The 24,133-nt window shown below is 42.0% G+C and overlaps 1 pseudogene; it reads left to right on the top strand.

The window, feature by feature from the left end:
* The first annotated feature begins 436 nt into the window (after positions 1-436).
* LOC134571243 (actin-like) lies at positions 437-23,682 on the top strand (annotated as a pseudogene).
* The last annotated feature ends 451 nt before the right edge of the window (positions 23,683-24,133 follow it).

Genomic DNA, 24,133 nt, shown 5'->3' with positions numbered 1-24,133 from the left:
GTGGGATGTGTTTGAATGATTTCTATTGACAGATACTCTCTGTACTCTATCTTTAAGCCATTAATTCATCCAAGAACATGATATTTCATATAAACAAACAGATTTCAGTTTTACTAGTAACACAATTAAAGGGATTCTATAGGGTCAGGAAAACAGAGTCGTTAAAACCCCTTCAGTCACTTACCTGAATCCAGTGCTGATGTCTTTTGGCGCTGGGTCAGGCTCCCCCCATGCACTCCCCCCCCCCCCCCCATCGGCATTGGCTGGGGGGGAGACCTAATGTGCATGCGCGGCAATGGGGCTTTGTTTACATTAACGTTTATTTAATTTCTGAAGCACTATATCATGTTTTAACCAAATACCTGTTTGCTGTAAGGCGTTTATAACAGGGATTTGCAAAAATACAGCTATAGATTCTTCTTCTTGGGAGAGCATCTGCAACACAGCAAAAACAGCCACCCCTTACGATCACAATGGAAGCCGATATTGCTGCCTTGGTTGTTGACAATGGCTCTGGTATGTGTAAAACAGACTTTGCTAGAGATGATGCTCCTCGCGCATTATTTCCATCAATTGTGGGTCGCCCCCAGACACCAGAGTGTCATGGTTGGTATGGGACAAAAATACAGCTATGTAAGAGATGAAGCTCAGAGCAAGAGAGGTATCTTGAACCCTGAAATATCCAATTGAACACAGATTTTGACCAACTGGGATGATATGGAGAAGATCTGGCATCACACATTCTACAATGAGCTGAGAGTTGCCCCACAGGAGCACCCAGTGCTGTTGACTGAAGCCCCTCTGAATCCTAAAGCCAATCATGAAAAAATGACAAAGATCATATTCGAGACCTTTAACACACCAGACATGTATGTTACCATCCAGGTTGTGTTGTCTTGCACACACTGTGCCAATCTATAAAGGTTAGGTTCTGCCTCATGCAAACATGCATCTTGACTTGGCTGGGCGTGACTTGACAGACTACCTCATGAAGCTCCTGAATGAAAGAAGCTACGGAGAGCTCTCCGGGCACAACAACGGTGGCTGGGACCCCCGACAAATCACTTCCCTCCCCCCCACAGGACCGGTGGGGGATATCCCGGTCCACCTACCCAGACTGAGACGACCAAGCTACAAAATACCCTGGAGTATACAGCAGATAAGCGGAGACCATGAGGCCCGATCAAAATGGCCGACAGTGGCGCTACCCACTTAGACCGACAAACTCCCAGCGCCTGGGCAGCAGACTTCAACGCCAGGTTCGAGGTTGTTTGCAACCGTTTCTGGACACGCCTGGAGCAGAAACATAGACCCACACCACCAACACTGGTCCATGCTGGGCCCAGCATACACAGGCAACAACAGCTTGGCAGAGGGGAGGACTCCACACAGCGCAAGAACAGAGTGCGGCAAACAGAGACCCAAACAGGCGCACTTCCCCACACAGGCCCACATGGTATCGGAACCACAAGGGGTGAATCTTACCCAAGCCTCCTGTGCCAGCGGAAACACCTGTGGAGGCCCAAGTCTGCAGCTCGACGCAATCACAGGCGGAGACACCAGCCACAGACACGACAGTTGGGAGACCGAAGAAACAGGGGGACAACCACGCCGACAAGGATTGGCACCTGCCGCCCTGACCCTACGGGAAAAACCCTAGGACTCTTGAGACTCTTAACCCGTGGGAACAGAGCACTACTGTCCACAAGCCTCCATGTGAAAAAGAGCTCTGCAGACACACAGATAACTCAGTAAAGCAGTGAGAGCGGGTGGACGGCGGAGGAGACAGGCGGCAGCGAGATATGGAAAGCACGGCGACCCCAACTATCCTGCCTACCCCATGAGTGTCAGGCCTGTGCAAGCCGACACAAGGAGTCAGAGGGACAAGCCTGGAGACTCAGGCTCCCTCGCTTGGAGCTCTGGACTTAGCCTGACGGCCACGGGAATAGGTTGAGTCAGCTATATGTGAAGGGACGCTTGTTATATAAATGCCGGTACCCGCAGCTTCTTTCCCCTCATAATATCGCTTTTCAGTTGCCATGTATATGTGTAAAATTTCAATATACTATGTATAGCCTTGTTTTATCTAGCACGTCCACAACCCTCTGACCAGCCTAACAGGTTGCATGTTAATTTAGACTCACAAATGTGCTGCCATAAATGCACTGACATGCTCTCTATTGTGCTCAAACTATACCATACCCTTCAGACAAACAATAGGTCAGCTACCTAGCCCGCTTTCATAAACGCTCACACTTGCATACCTACTGACACACTAGGTGCGACCATATTTTGCTATACAAATTGCGCAGTCTCACCTAAGATCCTGAAGTTATGTTCACGCTTAACGCCTCACCACTCTCCGACACAGCCTGTATTACCATGTTAGTTACTTTAAAAAAAAAAATTTCTCTTAAGTATGACCATTGCTGTCGGGATGCTGCAGGCACGTTTGATCTCCTACAGATTGTTATTTTCTAGACATGTCTGCCTAGCTAAGTATGCTTTTAACACAAAAATGTGCAAAATTTTCTATACCACTGTTTAACCTATCCATGTTTAAGCAGAAATGTACGCTGTTGTGCTCACCTGCACAACAAAAATAAAGAATTTAAAAATGTATCACAAAAAAAAAAAGTATAATGCATTTTATTTAGGTACATCTCCAGTTAATGCCCAGCTGGTGAGAGTCCTTACAGAAATAATGATGATGATATAGCTTGTAGGTTCTGCTATGTTTCCAAACATGTCTTATGTATCTTCAGCCTTGAACATTTAGTAACTTGTTTGATCCAGCAATTGACTCCACTTAAGATCTGGAAGGTTTTCATCAATCTCAGTAAGCTGTGAGGAGTTACCTGTGCACTATACTGAAAATAAAAGTTACCATGTTTCACAACAAAAAACAAAACAAAAACCTTTTGGGACTTTGTCTTGCGCTCTTTGGCTATGAGCTTTTCATTTTCAAGTATCTAATCCAGAGGTAGGCAACCTTTTAGCAGCACTGTGCCGATATAGGATTGTGATGTCCCGTAGCGTGCCAATCCTCAGGCCCGTCGCTACCAGGCAAGCTAACCAAGCAATTGCTTGGGGCCACGAGCTGGCCTGGGCTTCCAAGCAGGGCCGGCGCTTCCTATAAGGCTGCAGCCGCCTGAGCGCTCTATAGAGAGCCTCAGGCGGCTGCAGCACTGCCTCTCTCGTCACCTCCCCTTCCCTGTAGCGTGGCCGAGCTCCTCTTCCTCCTGTCAGTCTGGCCGGGTACCACGTGGTACAGGAGATTCAGTTTCCTGTTCCCGGCCGGACTGACAGGAAGTGTACCCTGAGCTCGGCCACGCTACAGGGAAGGGGAGGTGAGAAGAACATAAAGAGGCGGGGGGGGGAGGGGAGTAATGTCCATTTTGTTTGGGGGCCCCCAAATTCCTTCAAACGGCCCTGCCGTTCCTATTTTTTTTAAATTAAGGTGTGTGTGCTGCCGTATTCTGCTTGTGTTATATATACTGTAATTGCTTTGTATCGTTGTATTTGAGCTATTATATTGTATATGTTCATTAGTAGTTTATGGTATCGTGTATGATACATATGAATGTGGGCTGTGTATGAGGGCTGCTTGTGGAATTGTGTGTGGGTGGATATGACACATTGTGTGTTTGGTAGTGTATGGGGGCTGTTTAGGGTTTTGCATGTGAGAGGCTGCATGTGGGATTGTGTGCATGTATGTAGATTGTTAGTGGTGTTGCGTTTGTGGGGATTGTGTGTATGTTTGTGTGTGGGCTGTTCGTATTATTTGTATGAGGGGAGGCTTATTCTGCAGGTCTGTGTATATCTAGCAGCGTGGTTGGCTTCCCTGGGTTCCAGTGGAGACCAGGCTGGCCAGGTACAGGTCAAGGACAGGAGCTGCAACATCAGCTGTGGGCTGCTCTACTACAGTGTGGATTCCCATTCACAAGTGCTGGGAGGAAGTGATCTGTGATCACTTCCTCTAAGTGCTGCAATGCATAAATTGAGGAGTGTCCTTCACTACCTCTTTGTATTAGCAGATATCTGAAGTTTCACTGAGACTCCTGATAGGCCAGACCCTGTTTGGCTCTAGAAGCCTTGAGTGCCGTGGAAAGACACTTCGAGTGCCGTGCATGGCACTAGTGCCGTAGGTTGCCTACCCCTGATCTAATCGCTCTTTTGCAAGTCCTATTGGCATGCTTATATTTGTTATAGGATACAATCGACACCTCTGATTTGAATATTTCGATGGCCCTTTTCTTGTCTTTTATCATTTGACTGACCCTTGTACTAAACCACATTGGTTTTAATTTGCTCCTTTTATATTTGTTTCATATTGAGATATATACTTTCATTTATCCCCTGTGCTTTTGCAATTGATTATTTCTTGCCAGTCAATTAGTTGTAAATATGGCCTTTTCATGTTGAAGTTAGTCTTTTTAAATTAAGTGTTTTTGTACAGCCCACATAAATGTTTTGATTTTTTTCCAACATTATTAGTTATGACAAGATCCAACGAGCATCCTCTCTAGTTGGCGCTTCTACTAATTAAGACAGTGAAAAAGAATACTTTCCTGTCGGAAAAAGTGTCTGAGGGGTTGATAATTATTTGTGTTCCTCCCCAAAATAGCATACATTTAAAAATGACAGGTGCAAAAAAAGCAACAAATGAAATTATATGGCAGGTTTAATAAATTGTGCCAAATATTCGCTGAAAATTAGACGTGGAAGTGTCCGTGAAGCTTTAATAAATTTCCCACAAAGTGTAATTTTTTTTCCCAAAAGTTGGCAACTATGGATGTGGATGTTAAGTAAAATAACAGCATGAAGATGAGGCCAATGTTTCTCAAATGCCTTTAAGTTAAAGGAACACTGTAGAGTTAGGAATACAAAACTGTATTGTTTCAGGGGACCGGGGCACTTCACTCAGATCACTTCAATGAGATGAAGTGATCTGTGGGCATGTAGTGTCCCTTTAATGCGGTATCTGTCCTATTGTAAGGGACACTCTCAGCACCAATACAACTTTAACGCATTTGATAGGTTTTGGCATCATTTAAATACTCTGTTTTTGTTTTGTTTTTTTGCGTGCTCAAATCTTCAGTTTTTTTCATTAAAAGAATTATAATTTTTTTGCAGACGGCTGCCCATAAGCCTACCTCTATAGCAACGCTCTCCCCTGACTCAAAAAAAAACCTTCCCTTTTAAAGTTATACACACATGATATGATCTACAAGGCAACTTGTATTCAAAGGAGACGACACTCAGTGAGACATATTGTATGGATACGACCAAGTGTTTATAGTTTCTCTGACAGTCTGCAGCCAGGTTGTGAAGCAGCTCGCTCAGTGCTGTTAGCGCTGAGACTGTGTGCATACCTTTAATAAGGAGGTTTTTATGGTATGATGGGGTGTGGATAAAGAGGCCGGCTAACGGTGCAAAATTCTAAAAATATATATTTTTGTTCAAAAACCATAAGTATTTGAACATACAAAATAATACAGCATATTATTGAGGGTAAAAATCAATCAAATGCATTAAAGTTGTATCGGTGCCTGTAGTGTCCCTATAGGTTTAAAAGAGGTAATGTTTAGGGTTATTTTTTTTTATTTATTTTTTCTCATTTTTGTAGTTCATCTTATTACATATAGTGGTGTAGACTGGAGAATTTTAGCTTATATATGGAAGGAGAAACTAATGCAGAGAGAGGGGTGGGTAGGAAGGAAATTGGGTGTCAGTCAAATGTTTATGTGATATACATACCTGTTAGAACTGTAGAATCCTAAACTCTTGTGTCCCCAAAGACATATAAATAAACATATATCTATGTATGTATAACATCTAAAAATGGGCACTCACTGTGGATTTTGACGTGAAATTAAATTACTGCTTTATTAATCTCTAAAAATACATGTGCGGATGTTTCAGTCTACATGAGAGTCATTTATCGGCATTAGTCCCAGTACGCCCTTTCTTGGGTGTAATATTACATAAATGTATTAAAGTATAAAATAGGCAGTGGTCTACTATTGAAAAACAAGGAGGAAGAAAGACTTGTCTCGCTCATTCAGAATAACCTGAAAAGCAGCTATCCCAGTTAAAATCAACCTTTAGAATTATTTGCTAAGCAGATATAGCTGTTAGCAGTTGTTAACAGCTATTTACAGTAACTGAGTCAGCTTTTATTAGAACATTATTGAGGAATAGAAGCACTAAAATGGTAATAAATGTTAACTTTCCCCTTTTTTTATTAGGTAGGCTCTTGCCCATCTAATAAAGAATCCATAGTGGTGCATTGACAAGGCTGTTGCCCTTTCATTGTCTATAAAGTCGACATTGCATCATTGAGCTAACATAAATAGAGGTAAACACGTAGTTTTATGAGTTAATACGTGCAGCGGCTAATGTTTTAGAGCATTAAAAAATTCCATAGACAGTAATATTAGTTTTTACCATTTTACTGTCGAAGTCACGAGCAACAAAACTGATCTGTACAAGGGTGAATTTTTATTTTCTTTCCGAATTATTTTGAAATTAAAAAAAGATAAAACAAACACACACACACACACAAAAATAAATATATATATATATATATATATATATATATATACAATTTAAAAAAATAAATTCAAATTATATATATATATATATGTATATATATGTATATAATTATTTTTTTTTTTTTTAATTGTTGCAACTTGGTAATGCTTCAGTTAGATAGAATGATAGGGACCCCAAATACTGTTCTTGTTATTATTATAATTGTTGGAATGTACAGTAATTCACCAAGTGAAAGTTGCATTTTACGCAAAATATTTTCAATTTTAAAATAGGTACCAATGTAAGTTTGCACCTTAGTATTTTTTAGTTTCTATCCACCTGGTTTTACTCCTACGCTACTAGTGGCATAGTGAGAGGGAAAGGAGGCGGTTATCATCAGGCACCGGTCTGATGGGATGCCACAGAGGCAGGTAAGCCAGCCAGCATCAGAGACATTTGTAGAACTATTGAGGTTACAATGGTTGCAAATTCAACTGGGCCTTTGAGTTCCGCCTGTCAGGGATAGCTCTCTCATGGCCCAATCGCGAATTAATGACTCAGAGCACTGCTGCCAAGTTATCATGTCAGTGTTCTTAGTCACTGACTCTGCACCAAACTGGAAGAAGCTCTGACTGTAATCTGGTTCAATTGGAGTTGCAGACGCAGCATATACCCAATTAAACACCAGGATTTGTATCCACAAAGTAAGCAGAAGATGGGCATTTTTTTGATGGAATGACATATGAAAAGCCCCGCTGCCCACACAACACTCAATCAGTTGAGACATCTCTCATCCAGCCCACACAGCACTCAGCCAATCCATATAAACCACTCAGTCAGCCGCCCCCTCCATCCCCCCACACCACTCATCCAATAAAAGCACACACCACTTAGCCATAGCATTTTACAATGTGTATACTGAATTACATGGTGATCTATAGAGGTCTATTTCTTCAAAAGTGAATTGCATTGAATTGAAAGGAAACCTCAAAATCTAGGCCAAAATTGGCAATGTGAAACAGGTCTTCAATTCAACTGATTTTCCAAATCAGTTACCTTGGCTTAGATATTGCAATTCCCTTACCAATGCACCTAAATTCACTTTTTCATGTACCCTTGTACCCTTTAATATACCCTTCCCAAAGAGTGTATTTTTTTCTTCGATGCATGGATGCCTAGGCACCTTTATTTTTTTTTGGTTATCATCATTATAATTTAAATTCCTAAGCAAGGGACCTTCAATCTGTCGGGGGCATGGAATGATGGTTTGGTGTCCATAGGCTTGTAATCATATTATTGGAATCCCTTCGCAGTCCTACTAAGCTTATTGCATCAACATCCAATTTATTGCAATTTATGCATGCATGTGGGGGCAGTTCTTCTTCTATTGTTGACGGGCTGAGCTATCTCAGCCACTTAGTGACTAAAGGTAGGTTACAGTCTATGCAAAACCTGTAATATAGAGACATTTAGAGCTACATATATATATTTAATTTGTTTTTGTTTATTTATTTGTATCTGTTGCCTATGTAAAGCTTTAGAAAGACATTGCTCTCTGGATTGTCCCTTTAATAAACCAACAAACAATACCCAGGTGGCAGATATGTGCCCTTTGTTCTCCCTAAGAATTCTAAGTTCATAGGGATTCATAGGTAGCATTTTTATTGAACAACATCGCCTGTCCTCTTTTGTTATAGCTAATGAGGAGAGAGATATTTTTTGGCGTCATTGGTAATAAACAGAAATAGTCTGTGTTTACACACCTTGACTTGTTGCATGTGTCTTCACTTAATTAGACACGTAAGCCATCATAAAACAAGAGGTAAAACACATATTACCTGTACAGATCTGCATCCAAAACCTTTCCCCCACTAATTATTTCTCTAAAGGTCAAATGATGTTGAAAAAAATGATTGCATGGAGTATAACTATTTGAAACCTGATGGACCTGACCGATTATTAACTGGGTATAACTGTATTTTAAAGGGCTTTTCAGTGATATTAAGTGGTCATGGAGACTGGAGTCAATACGGCATATACGGTAATTAACCCCTCTGCTGCCAAAAGTATACCTCCATATATGGCAGCGTCATCGGGAGACATTAGCCAGTACAGGCTGGCTAATATCACTACTGTGCAAAATAAGCATCTGACACCAGCATGCACATCCAATGGTGGCATGCCACATTTCCCCTGTGCAATCTCGGTCCTCCCCTCAGTCTATCTTCCCTGACCTTACATCAGCAGAGGAAGATGGGGCTGAAGGAGAACTTGGCCTCAGCATTGGAGAGTAAGGTAAGTTTATGGAAAGTTGTTTCTTTGTTTACTTTACATTGGGGGAGAGGGCAAATCATCACAGGAAGGGTTACTCGAACCAAAAGTGTTTTATGAGAACACTGGTTTGGGTTGGACTTACCCTTTAATTAATCTCTTGGAAACCCATGATCTAGAGAACACCTTACAATAAAAAAGTAAATGTGTTTGGGGACATTGTAGTTTAGGGACCAAATTTCATGCCTAATATTTTAAACATAAACATGTGTTCTCCTATTCCTTACATCACATAAACTTGCAGTAGTGAAATCCTAACATTTACCCATTCGGTGTTCTAAAAAAACAAAATAATATTACACAGAGATAATTAGTTCCATTCCAAAAACAGCTAAATTGTTTGATTGACTATTTATATGTAATGTGCATGGACAAAAGGTTTGGAAGAGTAAATTGACTCCATTCACCAACTTATTCTTTTTTGGATCTACCCTTTCCATTGTTCTGTGTGCTGATTTGGAGAAATGGAGAAAATGGAGGTGTAGATCCATCAAGAATGACTTGGAATCTCAAGGTTCCATATTCATATTAGTTCCTTCCTAAAGTTTCAAAATGTTGTCCTGAGTTTAGAAATGCCCAATGTTAACATGTTCTAAGCTTTTTTTTTGGAAAGTTATAGGGCTATAAGTACAAGTAGCACTTTGCTATTACCAAACAATTTTGTTCCAAAAAAAAGCAAGTTACATTGTAACACTGATATCTGTCAGGAATCCCTGAATAACCCTTCACATGTATATATTTTTTAAAAGAAGACAACCTAAGGTATGAAACTTGGGGTATTTTGACTATTTTCATGCAACCATTTTACCACCAATCTATGCCAAATTAAAAAAATAAAATTAATAATTGGTGATTTTTTTTTGACACACATAGCAATTTAAGAATACATGTACAGAGAACCTTAAGGGCTACTGTCAAAGAACACCCCAATATGTTTTCAGCAACATCTCTTGAGTACATTGACACCCCCCATGAATAGTTGTGTCGGGTTCTCTCGAGGCAAAAAGACCTTATTTGGAGGGTGTGCATTCCAGTTTTCCAACTTGGAATTGTCCTGAGTTTAGAAATGCCCAATGTTAACATGTTCTAAGCTTTTTTTGGAAAGTTATAGGGCTATAAGTACAAGTAGCACTTTGCTATTACCAAACAATTTTGTTCCAAAAAAAAAGCAAGTTACATTGTAACACTGATATCTGTCAGGAATCCCTGAATAACCCTTCACATGTATATATTTTTTAAAAGAAGACAACCTAAGGTATGAAACTTGTGGTATTTTGACTATTTTCATGCAACCATTTTACCACCAATCTATGCCAAATTAAAAAAATAAAATTAATAATTGGTGATTTTTTTTTGACACACATAGCAATTTAAGAATACATGTACAGAGAACCTTAAGGGCTACTGTCAAAGAACACCCCAATATGTTTTCAGCAACATCTCTTGAGTACATTGACACCCCCCATGAATAGTTGTGTCGGGTTCTCTCGAGGCAAAAAGACCTTATTTGGAGGGTGTGCATTCCAGTTTTCCAACTTGGAATTTTCACAGCTGGTCATCATGCACCCATTTCCTATTTGGGACATTTTTGAAGCTGGTCAATGTCATTTACCCCCATCAAACCATGTATTTTTTTTAAAGTAGACATTCTACGGTATTTCAAATGGTCAATACGCAAAGCAAGCATACAAGATACCAAGAGAATACATTCAGGAGGTTTGTACATAGAAAACATAAACTTGGCAGGCATGTATGACAACTATCGATGAGATGAGGCACATTTTTTAGGTAACTAAGGATAGGTGAGGTTGCAAACCCGGGATTAGCTCTATTTGGGTTCTGGGAGAGGGTTTGACAGGATTTGTGGGTGTTCCAGTGAGGGCGAGTTTGAATGCATAGGGTGAGTTATGTGACTAACTGAAGCATGTGTGAGTTCAGGATGCCAATATTGTTTGTGCCTTATGGCTAGGGAGCCTTCTAATCATGTGTCAATATGGGTGGTAGTTAGCTATAAGCCCCACATTGAGATAGAGAGAATAGGCATCCGTGTTGGTTAACCCTAACCTAGGGGGTGGTGGAGGTGGGTAGTTAAGCACCATCTCGCCTAATGAGGCTTGTGATTTGTGGTCATGGTGGTTTAGATTGTCGCTGTTTAATGCTGCAGTGTTTCCCGCTTATTGCTCTAGGGCATAGGTCATTTCCGTGCCTGTGAACTTGGTAAGAAGGTTGTAACACATAGGGAGTGGTTTTTAACAGCAATAAACCATACACATAAAGAAAAGAGAAAGTAAATTAAAATCATAACATTAGCGCAGCGTTTGTGCAATTAGGCCATCTTGAGCGGTCTTGTGTGGGCAGTGCAGTCCCTAGGTTATTCAGGTGACCGGGTCGGATCGTTGGCATCTCCACTAGTCCATAGGGGTGGTGCCGTCTTCTCTTGGCTCTTCATTGCCCGCTTCTGACAGTGGTTATGGTAAAGGCAGTCCCAGTGCCTCTAAGAAGGAAGAAGCCACTGATATGGCTGTAAGAGAGTGGGCAGTCCCTTCACGGTGCACAAAGAGAGAGCCAGTGTGCCCCCATCTGTAGGGTATTCCTGCTTGTCTCAATGTGGTTGTCACCGGTCCGAAGGTTTTGCGTTGTAGTAGGGTGGCTCTTGTGATGTCTTGAAAGAATAGCAATTGAGAGTTCTCAAAGGTCAAAGGTGTCTTGCCTTTCAGAACCATCATGATTTGGATCGCCATTGCAGCCTGAGTGCGTGCATTGACAATTATGCGGTATATACCATCTAGGACAATTTTCTTGGCTGTGGCTTGTGGCAGGAATGTAGAGAGTAGGCACCTGATATAGTGTGGCAGCTCTTCGGTCGAGACCGTGGTGGGTATCCCCGTATTTTGGTGTACGTTCTGAGTTGTCTGTCCTCCGTGGACATTATTTGAGCAGCCAGCATGTGTTGTTCAGCTTGGAGGCACAAGCTAAACAACACATGCTGTGACGGTCAGTGACTTGTTTTATGTCTACTTTAACCAGGGCAACGTCCGCTGCCAGCAGCTTTTGTATGTCAGCAAGTACGATTTTTAGGTCGCGTTGTTTGTTGGGGCTGTGTCATCCGGGGACCTCTCAGGCAAGGCTGAGTCTGCCCGAGGGGTCTCAGAGGCGCCAGGCTCCCAGCTCTCAGGGCCCGGGGCTGTTATGGGGTCTGGTGGACATTCCGTCTCTGTGAGCGCCGTTTGCACCAGTCGTTTCAGCATGGCATACCATTTGTAAAAGTAGACAACCCACGGTATTCAAAATGGGGTATGTCCAGTCTTTTGTAGTAGCCACTTAGCCACAAACGCTGTCAAAAGTTTGTGTTTTTATTTGATTTTTGCATTTTTTTTACACAAAAACTGCACTTTTACTCTCCTGAGTATAACAGTACCCCCCATGTAAAGGTTTTATGGTGTTTTGGAAAGTTACTGGGTCAATATAGGGCCTGCCCGATTCAGTTTGCCAGATTGGTTTGCTGGGTCTGTGTTGCCTTTTGAGACCATATGGTAGCCCAGAAATGTAAAATAAACCCATCATGGCATACCATTTTCAAATGTAGACAACCCATGGTATTCAAAATGGGGTATGTCCGGTCTTTTGTAGTAGCCACTTAGTCAGAAACACTGGCCAAAGTTAGCGTTTTTTTTTTTTTAAATGTGTTTTTTTTTCTTTCAATTTATACTATATATAATACGTGTGTCTGTGTGTGTGTGTGTGTGTGTGTATACATATATATATATATATATAGACAATCTGACAATCTGTCCTAATGAAAGCTCCATGTGGGAGCTGAAACGTCGACTTTTAATGGATTAAATAAAAGTTACGTTTTACTTTAACTTTGAACGAAGTCCTTGGAGTACATTTATTAATTCTATTTTTTTTTTTTTTTACTTTTATTAAGTTTATTGTTACTTTTTCACCAGTAGGGGGACTGCCTGTCAGTTCAAGCAGTTCCCCTGCTGGCAGGACTGTGGACACCTATTGTGTCCTACAGAGCAGAGGGGGGGGGGGCTGAGCCCAGACAGTCCCCCTCAGAAGAAGACCGATCGCCGGCAGGTGAACGTTGTCGACCGGTAAGTACATGGGAAGGGAGAGAGAGAAAGGGTAGGGGTTAATTTTTTTTGTAAAAAAAAATGATTTAAATTGTGAAAAAAAAAATATTATTTATTTTACTGAGTGCCTCGACCCCTGGAGGCACTCAGTACAGGCAGAGCATCTGCATCACACTGCCGGGCGCCAAGTGTGACAACCCGGAAGTGATCGCTCTGGGGGGAGGGGGGGGGCGCGATCACTCAGGTGCTCGGCAGTATGGGGGGGTATTCCCCTTGACATTGAGGCATCGTGTGACAGCAAGGTCACACCTCTGGTGTGTCATATGTAGGATATTCACAGTGTTCCGTAGTGCTTGATTCTTCTACTGTTACTACAAAGCAATCAGATATTTGGTAGGCTACTGTTAAAGATGCCTTTAGTTTAACAGATATCATTTTTTTGTATTGGACTACTTTTAATGCTCTCAGCTGACATTTTCCTTCAGTGTAGAATTGCTATCAACAGGTTTATACTTTGTTGTTTAGCTTTTTAGCACAGATTCTTCACTACATCGACTGTAGTTCAGTCTTACCATTAGCTTGTAGGGCTGTTGAGAAAGAGGCATCCTCAAACTCATCTGAATTGTTCATATCTGAACTGAAGTCATCATATGAGATCATTCTTGTTGTCTATGGTGTTGTTGGGTAGGTAGGACTTTCACACATCACAGATTCTTTCAGTTGTGCCTGTGCATACTTATTACAAAATAAACGACAACATCTCTAACAAATATATTTATCAATGAGATATAGTAATGCTATAAAGTCAGAAAATGAATAAAGAATAGATAAATGAATTAAATAAATAATAATAATAATAAATACATTTTATTTTATCAAACTTACTCTACCATCCTCATTAGGAATATTACGTCTAAATTATATTCTTAGTCAAGAAAATAAATATCTTTCCACCTAATTGTTAGCATTAAAACTGTAGCAATTTGTAAAAATTGCTTAAGCAATAGACCATCCCCCTGGCTCAGAAACAGCAAAGGAAGAGTCTTCACTTCCTTCTTTAATGTGTAAATTTAATCCAACTTGTCCATCATCCATAAACTGCATGAAACAAGAGAAGATCTCTTTCTCCTTCCCTGGGGAAAGTCAAGCTACGGTTGCACACATATGAAGTTGGCGGCTCTAGGGATTTCTGTACATAGTCAAACCTGTGAACAAGGCTGTGCATACACTGATAGATCGCTAGGCCATAATGAGAGACTTCAGATTGGTGGAGTCTCTTCCTTGTCATGGAGAGGTCGGCCTGAAGCTAGGAGAATTACTTTATATTTTACTTTTCATATATTTTTTCAATGTTGGAGTAGTCTAAAAGCTTGGCCTGCTGAAGGATTTTAAATGGATTCTTGTGGTCCATACTTGCACAAAAGTCGCTAATCAAAGGGATAGATTGGAAATGTAGTGGATGGCGGGCCTCCATTTATGGGGCCTGGATTTGGGGCTCTATGAAATACGGCAGATCATCACTGAGTGTGCTTTCACCATTTTCCAGGTAATCAGTGCAGAAAGTGGAGGATGGGTATCACGTGACTAAGATCTATCTAATTAGGTGGTAAAATCTACAACCTTTGCCCTGTTTCATCCTTTGCCTGCTTTTTTATGTTCAAATAAAATGTTCTCTATTTAAAATCATATATATCATATATTTTCTGCTCTTTTGAAACATCCACCAATGGACCCATCATGTGCAAAAACATTTGGAACTATGCATATATTTAAATATCATTTTAGAATTTTAAGCATAATTTAAGGATTATTGTAGGCATGTGCATGGGGAAAATATTCGGCTCGGATCGGCATTCCGAAATTCGGGACTTCATCAATTCGGGACTTCGGAAATTCGGCACTTCAACACTTCGGCAACTTCGGAACTTCGGCACTTGACAACTTCGGAACTTTGCCACTTCGGAACTTCGGCAACTTCGGAACTTCGGATCTTAGACACTTCGGAACTTCGGCACTTCAGAAACTTCGGAACTCCGGCATTTCAGGACTTTTGTTGCAGCCGCTTGGTAGATAACTCCCTAATTCCCACGGCATTATGGAGTTATCTCCCAAAAGGCTGAAAGACCTAAATTGGTCTTTCAGCCAAATTTATTAATACTAAGTAAAAATTACTTAGCATTAGTAAATTGTGCCCCTACTCGCAATACCTCGAGTAGGGGCATATATATGAAACAGTGAGCAGCCTGTGGCTGCTCACTGTTAAAAAAAAACTAAAAAAGGGTCCCCTCTCCCTGAGCGGGTGGGGGCCCTGAAGTAAAAAAAGGGGGGAGGACCTATTGTCCTCCCACCGGCCCCCACCCCTAAGCGGCGGTGGGGGCCTAAAAAAAAATTGGGGGGACCTAATGTCCTCCCTCCTGGCCCCCACTCTTGAGTGGTGGGTGGGGGCCCTTAACAAGAATAGGGGGGGACCTAATGTCCTCCCCCCTGGCCCCCACCCCTGAGCGACGGGTGGGGGCCCTAAATACAAATGGGGGGACCTAATGTCCTCCCCCCTGGCCCCCACCCCTGAGCGGCGGGTGGGGGCCCTAAATACAAATGGGGGGACCTAATGTCCTCCCCCCTTGCCCCCACCCCTGAGCGGTGGGTGGGGGCCCTAAACAAGAATAAGGGGGGGGACCTAATGTCCTCCCCCCTGGCCCACACCCCTGAGCGGTGGGTGGGGCCCTAAACAAGAATAAGGGGGGACCTATTGTCCTCCCCCCTGGCCCCCACCCCTGAGCGGTGGGTGGGGGCCCTAAATATAAATTGGGGGGGACCTATTGTCCTTCCGCCTGGCCCCCACCCCTGAGCGGTGGGTGGGGGCCCCAAACAAAAATAAGGGGGGACCTAATGTCCCCCTCGCTGGCCCCCACCCCTGAGCGGTGGGTGGGGGCCTAAACAAGAATAAGGGGGGACTTATTGTCCTCCCCCTGGCCCCCACCCCTGAGCGGTGGGTGGGGGCCCTAAATACAAATAGGGGGGGACCTATTGTCCTTCCGCCTGGCCCCCACCCCTGAGCAGTGGGTGGGGGCCCTAAATGAAAATTTAACCCCCCTCCCCAAGGTGACTAGGGGTCCCCAAACCCCTAGTCACCCCCTCCCCCCAAAAAATAAACTCCTACCCACCCCCCTCACCCTAAAAATAATGAGGGGGACCATTTAACTAAGTACCTTTAAAAATAAACTTACCATTCGATGTTTTCTTTCTTCTAAAATCTTCTTTTTTCAGCCCCAAAAAGGCCAAATAAATATCCATAATAACCGAAGCAATTAAAAAAAAAAAAACGAGCGCAAAAAAAAATAATCCATCTTCACCCTGCGAGGGCTCCGCGCAGACCGAGCTCTGCAGGGCGGGGGAAGGCTTATAAAGCCTTGCCCCGCCCTGCAATTAGGCTCAGGGCACTCTGATTGGTGGGTTTAAGCCATCCAATCAGAGTGCTCTGACAGGTAAATGAAGAGACTGACAGGTAAGAGACTGACAGGTGGTTACTTAATCCACCAATCAGAGTGTTATGAGTCAAATTACACATCGTGGGAAAATTCCAAAGAACTTTCCCACGCTGTGTAAAATGACACAGAGCACTCTGATTGGTGGATTTCAATCCAACCAATCAGAGTGCTGTGACAGGTAAATGTAGAGACTTACCTGTCAGTCTCTTCATTTACCTGTCAGAGCATTCTGATTGGATGGCTTAAACCCACCAATCAGAGTGCTCTGAGCCTAATTGCAGGGCGGGGCAAGGCTTTATAAGTCTTGCCCCGCCGTGCAGAGCTCAGTCTGTGCGGAGCCCTCGCCGAGCGCAGATGAATTATTATTTTTTCCGCTCTGTTTTTTTTTTTTATTGCGTCGGTTATTATGGATTTTTATTTGGCCTTTTTTGGGGCTGAAAAAAGAAGATTTTAGAAGAGAGAAAACATCGAATGGTACGTTTATTTTTATTTTTAAAGGTACTTAGTTAAATGGTCCCCCCTCATTATTTTTAGGGTGAGGGGGGTAGGTAGGAGTTTATTTTTTGGGGGGAGGGGGTGACTAGGGGTTTGGGGAACCCTAGTCACCTGGGGGGAGGGGGGTTAAATATGTATTTAGGGCCCCCACGCGCCGCTCAGGAGTGGGGGCCAGGGGGGAGGACATTAGGTACCCCCTCTTATTTTTGTTTAGGGCCCCCACCCACCGCTCAGGGGTGGGGGCCAGGGGGGAGGACATTAGGTCCCCCCCAATTTGCATTTAGGGCCCCCACCCACCGCTCAGGGGTGGGGGCCAGGGGGGAGGACATTAGGTCCCCCCCTTATTCTTGTTTAGGGCCCCCGCCCACCGCTCAGGGGTGGGGGCCGGTGGGGAGGACAATAGGTCCTCCCCCTTTTTTTACTTTAGGGCCCCCACCCGCCCCTCAGGGGTGGGGGCCGGTGGGGAGGACAATAGGTCCTCCCCCCTTTTTTTACTTTAGGGCCCCCACCCGCTCAGGGAGGGGGGACCCTTTTTTATTTTATTTTTTAACAGTGAGCAGCCACAGACTGCTCACTGTTTAAAAGACATGCCCCTACTCGCGGTATGGCGAGTAGGGGCATAATTTACTAATACTAAGTAATCTTTACTTAGTATTAGTAAATTTGGATGAAAGACCAATTTAGGTCTTTCAGCCTTTTAGTAGATAGCTCCCTAATACCGTGAGAATTAGGGAGTTATCTACTTATTCATTCCTGTCATTACACTGACTGGCTTAGTAACTTACATTTTATATGAATGTGTGTTACTTGATTATTGTAAGTGTTGCAAATGCTTACAGCTGAATCCTGTCTATGTTTGTATACTTTTTATTTGAAATTGTATACAGTGTAACATTCTTTTTCTTTCACTGGGTAAGTATATTCGTACTTAGGCAATACTGTGCTTTGGAACTTCGGAACTTCGGCACTTTGACACCTCGGAACTTCGGCAACTTCGGAACTTCGGCACTTCAGCAATTCGGCACTACTACACTTCGGAAATTTGGTAATTTCGGCCCTTCGGGACTTTAGCAATTCGGCACTTCGGCTATTCAACTAGCACCCGAATGTCCGAATTACCTGAAATTCGGCCGAATTTAATTCAGACCGAAACCAATTGCACATGTCTAGATTATTGTATAAAACACTGGCATTTAAAATTTTGTGTAAAAATGATATAGATTTTATTGTACTGACATATATTTTCTGTTGGCATTAATATGTAACTGTTTAAAATAGTTCTTTAACCCTTATACAAATAATTCTGCAAGCTAAAACAACATCACGAAAAACAAGACACATTATACACGGAACATTTACAGTAAGTCATTATTGGAAATATATTAACATTAACCTCTTTTTAACTGGAAGGAACAGACACATAAAATAGTGGCTTTCTCTTTTTTTTGCCAAGGAGTTAAATACACTTAATTACATCTAACGCATGTGATCTAGTCTGCATGCATTGGGATTACAGACACATTGCAATAATTAACCCACTTTAAAGAAAAGTGAGTGTTATTCTAGTCGCTTCCAGAAAATTGCGCAGACTAAAACACCTCAGGTAGAAAATGCTTATGTATTGAATTTCTCTCAAAAAATACCATCTTGATTTTTTTTTGCTGAAATTATCCTTTAAAAAAATAAAATAAAATACTAAGGATATGTAACTCTTAATGCTTGAGACTTTCAGTTGAAAATTATTATGCAGGACAGCATGATCACTTATGTAAGTACTAATGGCAACTGCTGTATAAATGCTTCTCATCCTAATTAAATGTAATTTTCTAGGATATGATATTTTCAAAGACGTACTTGGCACCCGGGCAGATTCTTTTTTTTTTTACCTCCCCCCTTGAAAATTTCTAAACTGAAACACACAGTTTAACCACTTAAGGGCCACATGACCATCATTCAATTCAGAGCTTTGAATCCCAAGGATAGTGTAGAACATCATTCTTTTAAACTACCAGTAGGGTTAGATTCTTGCTTATACTGGGCAGACCTAAGTATCTCTCAATATCTGGGGTTCCCCTCTGTCAGCTGAGGCTATCTCTAATAGCCCCCACACTGACCAATGAAATGTTTGCCAGACCAAAATGGCCACAGCCCTATAATTTACCATGACTGAATGATAGAGCTCAACAACAGTGATTCTCTGAGATTCCAAGATTCCCTTAGAGACAGGGAATGTGATCTGCACTGGGCTTTATATACTGCCCACTACAGATACCTGTATGACTGACATGGACAAGATATAGGTCTGCAGAATGAGAAGGTGATCTCACTGTAATGCTGCACTCACAGAACAACGTGTACAATGTAAGCATGGTAACATTCGCTGAGGGAATCCATCTGCTTTAGCGTTAGGGTTGGTATTAGGGCTAGAGCTGCTGTTAAGGCTAGTGAAGGTTTAGGGTAGGTGCACGGTTAGGATTAAGTAATGTTAGGGAGTCTTAGAGTTGGGTTAGGTTTAGCTCAAGTTCGGTTAAGCTTGTGTTAGTATTAAGTTGGGCTATGTAGAGTTAGGGTTAGATATGTAAAGTTACCTGTAGTTGCTCCCTCATCTAGACATCATTCTCGTGGCCATTTTGAGGCCGTTAATGCTCTAAGCCCTCATCAGGGACATACTTGCAGCAATTGTGATGCTGACATTTGTTCAGCTCCTACTCAGCAATATACTTGCATCAAAAGTGTTGGCGACCTTGGTTGCGTCAAAGATGGTGGCAAGACTGAACAATGTCCTAATCCTTACCTCAGTGTTGACGCACTCATATCCAGGTTCCTTGGTATTGATGCGATCATGCGGAACGATGCAGTTGTGCATCATATTTTAGACGCGCATGACTACGTTAAAAGTTGATCTAGGTCATCTCGACACTGACGCACTTGCACCTGCTTATTTTGGGCATACAAAAACACTACTATACTTTGTAATATTCTTGGATAGATTCAGTTTAAGCTCGGTGTAGTGGGTTATCATACGTACCTTGAATTGGTAGGATTGATGTTAGGTTTAGAAACAGCCCCAAACTTTGACACTGTTCAGTATGGTATCACTACACAAAAAGAATCTCTAGGAAGGAAGCAGAGAGACATGTCACAATTAGGGCATGTCTGTTTTAACCTATGAGTCCCTCAAACACCTGGCAAAGGTAGTTATGTATATATGTGGGGTATAAGCAGAATACAAATATGGGATAATACAATTTATAAATAAAAAATGTCAAAATGCTCTTAGTTTTAAATACCCTGGGGGGCCTACTTTCTACAAATATATAACTTTATGCAGTGGTTTTGGATTCTATATTGGTCTCAGCACATTTGCCTATTTCAAATGCTCTGCAAAATTTTGAGTAAACCTTGGAAAATTGTGTTTCGTTTTTTCTTTACAGGGCAATACTGTGGTGGACTGCCTGGTACCCTGACAGGGTACCTCCGCCAATCACGTTTACTAGTAATTACCGAGCACCATAAGCACTATAAATCTCCTTAGCCACCGCAGCTTGGCTGGGGTCTTGCCGTTCCTTTCCACCCTGGATCAACACCTGGATCCAGCTCCCAGTGTGAAGACCTCCCGTTCAAGAAAGTATCGCAGTGATTATAGCTGTATAGCTGTTCCCCCACATATGAGCCGAGGCTTAAGGCTGGGAAGTAATCTGTTTAATGCAGGGCCACACACGGCCTTTTATGACAAAGCTCGTGCAATGGGTTTCCTACACAAAATCACAGGGTAATCCCTCCCCTGTGCCCGAGAGATAATTGAGTCAGGAACTGTACTAATTCAATTATCTTCAGGTACAGAAAACGCACAATTTACAAACACTCCAAAAGTACCCCCAAAATACATGCAAACCCCACAAAAGTCACAGCCCTTGATAGCCCCAATCAGGGTGACCAACATATCCAAAAATCACCCAGATCGGTTCAGGGGTTCGGGTCCCATTTTTGACCAACCGTACATGTGGCTTAAGCCCAAAATAGTTCCATGAAATTAGTGCTAGCAGTCGGTCAACTTCGGTAGCATAAAAACTAATAAAATACTAAATATAATCCAAAATTACAATGTGTAGCTTGTTCACCTCATCAATGCGAATGAATCTACCGAACAGTGCCCCTCCAGGTAGTATAGAAAATAGCGCAGGCGATGTGGGAAGTCCAGTGGTGTTCAGGAGTTTCAGTGTCCGATTTTAGTTCCATGAGCTTGACGCCCAAACACCGCTGCCTTCGTTCGCAAGAACAAGATGGCCATCACCTTGTGGTTGTTCATACGAACTGCGGCCACTCAGATGAACAATTAGAACACTGAGGAGGAAATTGTTACCAGTTGTCAATTGGGCTTAGCAAGCACGGTTGGTCTCTAATTTGTGCAGTTGTTCGGTTCCCAAAGGGCATTGGGAAATTACATGAACTAAGCCTTTTTAACTGTCTTTTACAGGTTTCCCTGCAGGGTCCATAGTCTTTGGACAGAAGGCTGGCAAGCAGGCTCCTCCAGGAGCCCATGGCGAGGTCACGTTCACCACAAATACCTTAGTGATTACACTATATCGAAGGCCGAAACGTCTGGTGATGCTGTAACTTTTGTGTAGAGAGAACATACTGGCATTTTGGGTGGGATTAGTCTGATATGCTTTGGAATTTGTGCTCTCTGTAATAGCACAAGTAAGCAAAAATCATTTTGAGACCTGAGCAGGGATTTACCAAAGGGCAAATAACCGAGTTTCTCTAAGCTTTTATTCATTCTCAAGTTCTCATATTCTTTGTTTTTATAACACCATATATATCATAGGTTTGCACCCAGGGAGGTTAGACTGGACACCCAGGGAGGTAAGCTGTTTCTTTCATCACATGGTAAAGTAAAATATTCTTGATTACTTAATATAAATGTTATTCATGTTTAGCAATGCAAGCATTCTAAAACTTAAATGCAAGTTAACTTTACTTTTAAAAAAAATTTAAATATTTCTTAAATACCAACACTGTAGTGGTAGATGCTGTGTAACGAATGCTGTTTTTTCAGGTACCCGTTCGTTCACTTCCATCCGAACTGCTAGATACTTTGTGACTATAGCAGTTCGGGTGTTGATTTGTACATTCTCCAGAGTAAAATACAACATACACATAAATTCAAAGGGTATTCAGATGAATACCCAAACATCAGCCTAGACTAGATGAAGGGTACAACAGAACTGATTTTATTCAGGCCAAAAGGCCGGCTTTTATGCAAGTCATCAACACGCTCCTTAGATTACTGAGTCACAATGACTTGACATAAAACACGAAATATAAAAAGTACATAATAATTCACATAAATATTATAGGGACCCTCATAAATGTTGTATCCCCTGATAGCCTGGATCTCAGTGCCCAAGTTGTCCAAATAGCACTCAGATCCCACGAATAGAACCAAATTGCCACTGGGGTAAAGATTTGACCAGCCGCTCAAGAGGCGCTTGCCCAAAATAGTTCCACAGTTTCAAGGGTAGCGGTCGGTCAATTTTGGGAGACCCAAACCGAACCAATCCACGAACGGTTCCCCTGGCTCATTGGTAGCGTTTGTCCACCGGGTTTGTGCGAACAAACCTACTGAACAGAGCTCTCCTGGCTTGCCTGTGAAAAGAAGCAGGCGTTCGCGGAGTATACTGGTGTTCGCAGAGTCGAGTGTCAGATTCTGAGTTCCAGACTTTCGACAACCAGGTCCCACTGTATCTTTTTGTGCGACAAGATGGCCGCTGTTTTCTCTAGCACATGTTGTTCAGTTGCACGAACAACGGCCACACAGGGAGAGTGCTAATTCCTGCGGTTTTCTTAAACTTAATGAGCCAGGGGGTGGTCGATGTTCGGTAGATTTATCTACCGAACCAAAAAAAATAACGAGTGGGAACCAAAGTATGTAGTTTCTTCACACGCAGTAATACAGACCATCAGCAAAAAAAACAAAACACAAAAGTGTAGATAGGGACTTAAGATGGGGACAGTGTATAATAATAAGGCCTCCGTTAGAGAGTTATTGCACATATCTAAGATGTAGACTGTACTTGGAAAAGAAAAATAAGCATATTCTTTGCTGCCAGAACTAATTGATCATAATGGACACCTGTTAATTAAGGTTTTTTTATTTTTTCTCACTGCAAATATCAAGTTATTTACTATAAGCACCTGATCTCACATTTTTCTACAACTCTTCAGCATTGCACAATGCAAAAGCTACCTGCATACACAGTCCAAACCCACCACCAGCTATGAATGGAAAACATGTTTCTACCACAGCTTTGGATCCAGGTATATGTAGATGAATCACTCATTGATCACCCTCCTTTTAAAAATACTTATTTTTTCCATGCAGCCAAAGGCAACGATATAATAGATAGGTGGGCCGAGTAGTCAATGTCTAGAATTCCGATCTATGTTTCAACTTTCTAAGAGTTAAAGTAAAAATAGAGAGATAAACAAAACTGCTTTTAATGCTCTCAATGTATATTTTACCCATTTCAGTGAACCCATTCCTAATTCTCGATGGCTTGACATGCCTTAGTCATACAGTAAGTAAGCTGGCCAGCATTACACAGAAAGCTAAGCCCGCCTTGGAAAATGCCAAAGATCACGGAATGCTTAGTTTGAAAGAAGAAACCAGAAAGAGTTCATCGTTCATATTTGCTGACCTTGGTGAAATCCAGATCTGTAGCCTCTTGTTAGAAGAATTAAAGTAAAAATTAAAAGCCTTGTCAATTTCACTTAAAATGTGTATTGTTTTTCAGATTTCACTTAGAAGTTGCAATCAATAGCTGATTCTTTTGTGTGTGCGGACATGTGTGTGGGTGTATGTGTGTGTGTGTGTGTGCATGTGTTTATTTTTATGTCTTTGTGTGTTTCGGTTTAAACTGCTAGGATTTGATAGGCTAAAATAACAAGCAGAGCAATTCATTACTAGCTGCATGAAAGGCAGAAGCACATAATGTTTATTAATAAAGGACAAGGTTTACAAAGATTTTATTATTATTGAGCATAAAATGGTTTATAGTACAAGCAAGGGTGAAATTACCAGCTAATTAGGCTGCGAGGATCAGGTTTAATGGAATATAAATCTGGATTCTTCACAAACCTTTAGGGCCTCATTCATTAAACATTTATCCATACAGCGTTTATGCTAAAGTAAAGGGG

Source organism: Pelobates fuscus, chromosome 8, assembly GCF_036172605.1.
Source record: "Pelobates fuscus isolate aPelFus1 chromosome 8, aPelFus1.pri, whole genome shotgun sequence".
Taxonomy (NCBI): Eukaryota; Metazoa; Chordata; class Amphibia; order Anura; family Pelobatidae; genus Pelobates; species Pelobates fuscus.
This window is presented reverse-complemented; position numbering and strand designations above follow the sequence as displayed.